The sequence below is a fragment of the Cynocephalus volans genome, chromosome X, assembly GCF_027409185.1.
Source record: "Cynocephalus volans isolate mCynVol1 chromosome X, mCynVol1.pri, whole genome shotgun sequence".
NCBI lineage: Eukaryota > Metazoa > Chordata > Mammalia > Dermoptera > Cynocephalidae > Cynocephalus > Cynocephalus volans.
The window spans coordinates 128,258,539-128,266,999 of record NC_084478.1 but is presented as its reverse complement, the minus strand read 5'-3'; the positions used below and the strand labels follow the sequence as shown (position 1 = coordinate 128,266,999).

Sequence of the window (8,461 nt, the reverse complement as noted above, 5' to 3'; positions counted from 1 at the left end):
ATTATGAATAACTGTATGCCAACACAGTGCATAACCTAGAATATAATGGATAAATTCCTAGGAGCATGCAACCTACCCAGACTAGGTCCTGAAGAAATTTAGAATGTTAACAGATCACTGAGAAAGGAGATTAAGTCACTCATCAAGAAATTTCCAACGAAGAAAAGCCCAAGACCTGATGGCTTCACTGCTGAATTCTATGAAACATTTAAAGAATTAATGCCAGTTTTCCTCAAACTCTTCCAAAAAATGGAAGAGGAGAAAAGACTTTCTAGCTTATTCTATGAGGCCAGCATTACTCTGACATCAAATCCAGACAAGGACACTACACGAAAAGAAAATTACAGCCCAATCGCTGTGATGAAAATAGACAGAAAAATCCTCAAATATCAGCAAACCGAATGGAACTGCACAGTGAAATGTTCACACACCATGGTGAAGTAGGACTTATCCCTGGGATGCAGGAGTGGTTGGACATATGCAAATCAGTAAGAGGCATATACCACATCAACAGAGTGTAGGACTACAATCATATGACCATCTCAGTGGATGCAGGAAAATCATTTGAACATCATCAAAATCATTTGAAATCGTGTGAACGGCCTTTCACAATAAAAACAAAATAAGTATAGAAGAAATGTACCTCAAAATAATAAAGGCCAGATAGGAAAAGTCAAACGCATAGAATCCAAGTGTAGAATGGTAGTTGCCAGGGGCTCAGGTGTGGGGGAAATGGGGAGATGTTGGTTAAAGTCTATAACCTTTCAGTGACAAGATGCGTAAGTTTTGGGGATCTAAAGAACAGTATGGTAACAATAGTTAATACAGTTTTGTATACCGGAAATTTCCTAAGAGTAGATCTTACGTGTTCTCAGCGCACACACACAAATAACTGTGTGCGGTGATGGATGTGCTAACTTCATTGTGGTAATCATTTCATAGTGCATATGTATATCAAATCACCACGTTCCGTACCTTCAGTATAGACCATTTTATTTGTCAATTACACCTCAATAAAGCTAGAAAAAATAAAATATAAGAGCTTACACACACAAAAACAAATGACCTTTTAAAAAAATAAGACATAAGAATGTCATGATGACGTTAGGTTAGACAAAAATTAATGAGGCAGGACAGAAAATTTTTTAATTACAGCAATGTTTCCGTTTTACTTCTGACTGAAATCTATTCCCAATTACTAATTGCTGCCCATTTCCATTTAAATATCTCAGTCACTTATCTACAGTGGAGATCTAACCCAGAAAAAATAAAAAATCTAAACCTGCCATTTAGACAGGGAATCTCTTCTCCATTTACTTCAGTTAACTACAGCACAGAAAGTGCTTTTTAAAATATAAATTAAGATCTTAAATTATTTTAAAACGTAACTAAATTTATAATCAGGATCCGTGCACCGCAGGGACCACGCACGACCCGACCCAACGCCCCAGGTGACATGGAGGAGGGGGCCAGGGCCACGCACGGCCGCCAACATGTGACCGTGTGGGGCCGGGTAGTGATGCCTGTTTGTCGGGGAAGGGCCCCCAGTTTCATGCTACCGCCGCCCCGACACCCCACCCTCCTTCACTGTGTGCCAGGCAGTGCTGTGCGGGGCTGTCTCTAGGCCTCTGTGCCCACCATCACTGCTGGAGAATGAGTCAGCCACAGAGGATGGCACCTGCGGGCACAGACAAGGAAGTCAGCGACCTCGTGGACTTTAGCGTGATGTTTCTGCTGCCTGTGGCCAGTGGGAAGGGCCTGCCCGCCTCCTTGAAGGTGAGCGGTTTGGAGGGTCGGGTCTCAAGGACTCACCCACCTCGGGTTCCTTGGGCACCAGCAACCAGAACAGTTCCCCCTTTGACCCTAGCCCCACCTACAGTGAAGGGCCCACTTGGGTGAGTCCCACGACATTCCTGGGACCCGAACTTGGAGGCGCGGGTGGTGAGCAGAATGCCTATGCCACTTTCAGGAGAGACGCGGGTGTTGGCGAATTGACTCAGGCTGGCTTCCTGCCGGGCAAGCTGGCCCTCAGCAGCCCCAGGCCACTGTCCCCTTTGGACATCAAGGGTGACTCCCAGTACCTACCCCAGCAACCCTCAGTGGAGAGCCGCCGACAGCAGCCTGGAGTCCGCCAGGCCGGGCGGGCTTCAGGCCATGCTGGGCAAAAGCTGGTCTCCCCTGCCCCTCCCGCCAGGCCTGTAGCTCAGTGAGCTGTGGCAGTGTGTTTGGTCGCTTGCACCAGCACCAGCGCGTGGGCTACCAGCTGCAGGGAGCAGAGGTGAACGGCGGGCTTCGGGTTGTGTCCACCTTCTCCTTGGCCCTCAGGGCCGCCTACAGCAGCGTCTCCAACCACAGGCCATCAGCGGACCAACAGCCTCGTTGGCTCCTGCGGGACCACAGCCTGCAGCTGCACGACGCCCTTGGGAAGGCCCTGGCCTCCACCTACTCCCCGGATGATTCCAACAATAACTTCTCCTCTAGCCCCTTGACCCCCGTGAGCTCCCCAGAAGGCTGGCAGGAACACCGCAGTGGCCCCAAGCAGGAGCTCCCTGTGCCTTATAGCCCAGCTGCGATGGGGTCCCCACAGCCTGAACAGGATGTTGGAGCACCGGGACGAAAGCATCCACGTGGTCCATGGCAGGGCGTGCAATGTGCACGGGCTGCTGCACAGCCACAGGCCCCCTGTTGCAGGGCGGGCGGCACGCTGGCCTGGTGGGAGACGCCCATTCCGAGGAGGGCCTCGCAGGCAGTGTCGGCCGCCTGCCATCGGCCGCCTCCCCAGCTAGCCCAGCGCCCTCCCTGAGCGCTCCCGCCTCCTACAACGGACTGAGCGAGGGGTGCCGCGGCGGGTGCCAGCGCAATCAAGCGGGAGGAGACGGAGGACGAGGAGAACACGTCGGTGGCTGACAGCTCGGAGGAGGAGAAGGAGTCGAAGGCCCCCGGACACGGAGGAGCCCAGATGAGGACGACCTTCTGACCCCAGAGCAGAAGGCCGAGTGGGAGAAGGAACGCCGGTTGACCACTAACCCCCATGAGTCGCTGGGGATCAGAGACACCGAAGAAGCTTTTAAGGAACTGGGGCGCATGTGCCAGCTGCACCTCAACGGTGAGAAGCCCCAGACCAACCTGCTCCTCGTGCATCAGGCCTTGTCGTTCATCCTCAACCTGGAGCATCAAGTGCCAGGGAGGAATTGGTACCCCAAAGTGGCCTGCTTGAAGCGGTGAGAAGAGGAGAAAATGTCAGGCGTGGTGAGGCAGCCGGGCAGGGATGTTCTGGTCCTCCAAGGTTTCCCTGCAAAACCGGTCAAACGTGAGGTTCTATCTGAACCCGAGCATAAGGTAGGGAGACAGGACTAGCATAGGCGGTGGCGCAAGACAGAGTTGAATGTGCAGCCTGGTCACTAAGCGGAGATGCAGACACAGGAGGGTGCTGAGCCGCCTGCTGATGCATGGAAGGTACCGGGGCCCGATTATGAGGCTGGGCTGCAGCTGCAAGGGGGACCAAAGTTCAGGCACGTCCTCATAGGTTCAATTGCCACAATCCAGGGCAGATAACTTCGAGGTTTCCGGTCTCACTCTTAATTTGGTGGGTGCCCAGGTCATCACTGGTACTGGGGATCTCCTCTACACCCGAGGTGCAAGGACAAATCTCGTTGTCCTTTTGGACCTGCTATGGCTCTTTTTACTGCAGTTCCTCATTCAGCTGTTGATAGTGGCTGAATAGTGTAGGCCCTTTACCTTTTTGGGGTTTAATACAGGGGGCGATAATTTTTGTAGGGCTTTTGTCCTTACACTCCCTTGAAGCGATCTTAAGTTTCACGGATGTCTTGGGCTCCTGTAAGGACAACAGGAAGATCACAGATGGGCAATGGTTTGGGGAAGACGGTGGAGAAGGGATGGGAACAGGGGCTTCCTGAGAATGCGTGTGGGCTGAGGGGGTTGACCAGGCGAGGACAGAGTAGGAGTCTTGGGAGAAAGGAGTCAAGGAGAAGACGAGAAGGAGCTTGGGTGGTCATCTCACCTTGCCCTTTCCTCTGGACTTGGGTGGAGAGGGGTTCTTCCTCTTCTTCCCCGATTTGGTGTTTCCGGTGAGCTGTGCTTTCCTGGTCTCCTTTGCCATGTCAGCACTGCCCAGTGGTCTGTCCCAGGGCCCCTGGCCTCCCTTTATACGCCCTGCACAGGACAATGAGCAGCCACAGTCTATGCTTCATTTGGTCAGCAAGCCAGTCCCCCAGCCTGTCTAGTCCTGTCCTGGCAGGGGTGGCTCAGACATCACAGTGGCCCATCCTGACTCCTCCGGGAGTGGGGGAAGGCCAGGTGCCCTGGTTGGAAAATGGGGTGTTTTCTTAGCAAACTTCAGCGCCTTCTGAACAGACCTGCCACACTCCTCATGGTTCAATTCTGGGGGATCACATGGCAAGGAGAGGGTGTCTTCTCCAAGCCCTTCCCCAGGGCCACCTGATTCAGTGGCTCATTCTGTTCTCTCCCACCCTTCACCATTACCTGGATTTTGTATGTCCTACGTACAATCCACCCACGGTAATGTGGCCACGCTTAAGTCTGTGTGGAAATATGAATCATCCTACTTCCTTTCTAAAAATTTGTCTTATGTACCCTGAAGACCACTCACTTCCTGGCTGCCACCAGGAAACTTTTCATCCCACTCGCTTTTCCCAGTGTCCACAGAGGTCCCCTCAGTTTTGTTTTCCAGTCTGAAATCACTGCCTTCAGTCTGGCAGACTCAGTAAATAAACTTGCTCTTCTGCGTATCCCAGTCTTGTTTCAAATCTGGGGGATCTACTTATCTCAATAGATGTAGTACCAAGACTTGGATTTTAATAGTGTGTGTGTGGAAGTGAGGCAGATATTTACATGCCAGAAGTTGTGGTGGATGTTTGCATGGAGGAAAATATTATCCAAGAATAATAAGTTCATGATACGGGGAGGGGAATTGCTCAGTATTTTACTTAGGATTCTGTTCTGTGCAACAAGGAAAAATCTAGGCCTCCAGATTGGAAAAGGAGAACTAAAACTGTTTTTCACAGGCCACAAGTTAGTCTATGCAAAAAGCTGTACTTATCTTAAAAAATGCTACTAGAACTAATGATTCAGTTTAGCAAAGTTGAAGAACACAAGATCAATACACAAAATTTAATTGTAGTTTTATAAACTCGCAATGAACAGTTGGATATTAAAATAGACAACTGTGTTATTTAAAATAGCTTTAGAAAATAAGAATTATGTAGGAATAAGATGGGAAATAGTTACATTAATAAACTCAACATCACTATTTGTTAGGAAAATTAAAATCGAAATCACAATTAGAATTCTATACACTATTAGAATGGCTGAAATTGGAAAGAATCATCCCATCTAAAGGTTGGCAAGCATGCAAAATACTGACACTTTCATACATACCTGGTGAGATTATAAAATGTTACCTTTTCAAAACAACTTGACGGTTTCTTAAAAAGTTAATCATATACCTACAATACACTGCAACCATCCCCCTCTCAAGTATTCATATAAGCCTTTTCAATATTCAAGCTAATCTACCATGACAGGCAGATCAATAGTTGCTTGGGACTGGTGATACAGGAAGGAGCTGGAGGGAGGAATTACACAGGGATAGGAAGAACCTTTTAAGGGTAATGGATATGTTTACTATCTTAACCGTGGTGATGGTTTTCCTGGTGTATAGATATGTAAAATTTTCAAATTAGACACTTTGGGAAATTCATTGAATGTCAATGTCAAAAATACCTAACCAAAACTCTATTTTAAAATTATATTCCCTGCAGAGTAAAGCAACTTTTTAAAAGAGTAAAGATAAGAGATTTGTGGGGAGAGTATTTTGTCACTTGAAATATGTAGATATACCGGGATACGGTGGTGACCAAAGTCAAGGCTGGCTTTTATTCAGTCTTATCACTGTTGTAAAATTCTCCATAGGGATTCAACTTCCACTTCTGGGAAGATGGAGTAAATGTGTTTTCCCCCATTTCTCTTGCTAAGTACAACTAAACACTCAAAACAATATATGTAAAACAAGCATAAGAAGACTGAACAGTGGAGAGAGAAAGGCAGGCTGGTGAAGATCTTGGCGTCCAAGGAATAACACAGTGGTGAGTTCCTTGGGTTTTCCTCATGCCTCATATATCTCAGAAATGGAGCTTTAAAAGCTAGCAAATGAAACGGCCAACAGGTGCACGGGGCAAAAAAAGCCTCAACAAAAGTCTGCTCTGTCTACCCAAAAAAGGAAGGGGTCAGCCTAATAGGATGGAAATCTTTTAGACAATAACTACGCTGCTCCCACCAAACACCACGACCAAAAAAAAAAAAATTTTTTTTTAAATAATCTGTGGCTCCCCTCACACCCACACCAACAAAATCCAAGTAGGAAGCCTAGATTTTCTCCCTCATCAGGGTATACCATGGTGCTCCAACTGCCCCATCACCACCATTAGATTGGTGTCAGGGAAGTCTGAGTGGCAGCTTGGAGTTTCTTACCCACCAGGAACATATGAGGCCTTCCCCTACCCCCAACCCCAGCTTGTCTGTACAGCTTATGTGGGGAACATGGTCTTCCATCCAAAAATAACCAGTTACCCCTTCCTCTGTCAACTGGGATGTCATCAAAGTAGGCCTAATGAAATGTGAAGACTTTCACTACTGTCCAGCAATAATGAGGGCATCCCCCCCACACCGTGGTATCAGTGGAGGCCACATGGGGGACATGAATGAAAATACCAACCACTCCCATATAAGGAGGTATCAGTAGAGGCCTAGTGGGGACCCAGAGCAGCCACTTCAACTCAGCAGTAATGAAGAGACTTGGGTGTCAGTGGAGGTCAAGAGGGGAACCTGGTCTTCCATTTCCACATGGCAGTAATGAAAGGGTACCCTGCTTTTCTTGCTAGAGTGGTGTCAGAGGAAGCCAGCTAGAATGGAAGCATTAAATAAGATCCAGAGTAATATACCATGACAACCAAAATGGCAATAGCTCAACCAAAAATCACCCAACACAGTGCAGAGGGTGTCAGGAGCATGCTGGCTCCTTTGGGTGCTCACAGTAGGGCATATCTCAGGTAATATTGTCTAGATCCACCTACTCCAGGAAGGAAATTTCAGAAAGCCCAACCGCCTCCCCTGGGCAATGCAGTGTCCTACCCAACTTGGAGAGCCTGCCGGGGCCTCCCACTCCAACTGAGAGGTTGAGGGGAGCATGCTGGCCTCTTCCAGGTATGCATAGTGCATTGTGGCCCTGATAAACTTGCATAGACCCACCACACCAGTAGGGAAACTTCAGAAAGCTTGCCCACCTCGCTCAGGGGCACAGAGAAGTGCACCAGCACTTTGCCCAGTAATGTACACTCTGCTCAGTACCCCAGCAACCCTGCCCAATTTAGCAGAGGAACTGCCCATTGCCACAACACCTATCCAAGAGATCAAAGTTCCAGAGGTGACCACAGCAACACCATACAGAGTCACCCATTTTGGCACCGGAACCACTGAGCAAACCAGCCTACCCCCAAGGTACCTAATGCTGTGCCCATAGCCACAAAAACGCTACCGAGTGTTACCCACTCCCAAGAAGAAACTGCCAAAGGCCCCACTGCCTCAGCCATGATGACATCCACAGAGAACTCCAAGATTGAATGAAGCTGAAGAAGTTGCATGAAGACCACCCTACGGTGCTCACCTAGAACCAAACCTGAACTACTCAAGCTGACTGATAATATAGAACACTTCTACAGGAAGTTTCTCCATTCAAGAACTACTCCAAAAGTTAGAAGAAGTGACTGCCACACCAGATGCCCAGACATCAACTCACAGAGATGAGAAGCATGAAAAAAACAAGGAAACGTGACTCCACTAAAGGAAACAATAGTTCTCCAATACCAGACTCCAAACAGCAGAAAATCTATGAAATGCCTGAAAAGGAATTCCAAATAATAATCTTCAGGAAACTCAGCATGATGCAAGAAAATAGACTGAAATAACAATAAGGGAGAAAAACATTCCAGAACTTGAAGGAGAAATTCAACAAAAAGATGAATATCATAAAAAGGAACAAAGGAAACATCCTGTGACTGAAGAATTCATTCAACAAAATAAAAAATACCACCATGAGATTAAGCAAGAGCCTAGAACTAGCGGAAGCAAGAATTTCTAGACTTGAAGACAGGCTTTTGAATTATCTCAGTTGGACCAAAAAGAAAAAAAGAATTTAAAAACTGAAGAAAGCTATGCGATCTATCGGACCAGCTTCAGCATGAAAACATTCAGATTATGGGTGTTCTGGAAGGAGAAGAGAAAGGAATAGTCGTTAGAAATCTATTTAACAAAATGATAGCTGAAAACTTCACAAGTATTCAGAGAGATATGGTCATCTAGACTCAAGAGTCTCAGAGATCCCCAGACTGGTTCAACACCCCCCAAAAAACAAGAAATGTCCTCC

At 47.6% G+C, this 8,461-nt stretch overlaps 1 pseudogene; it reads left to right on the top strand.

Moving 5' to 3' along the window:
• The first annotated feature begins 1,653 nt into the window (after nucleotides 1–1,653).
• On the top strand, nucleotides 1,654–3,357 carry LOC134368399 (transcription factor E2-alpha-like; annotated as a pseudogene).
• Nucleotides 3,358–8,461: the final 5,104 nt, after the last annotated feature.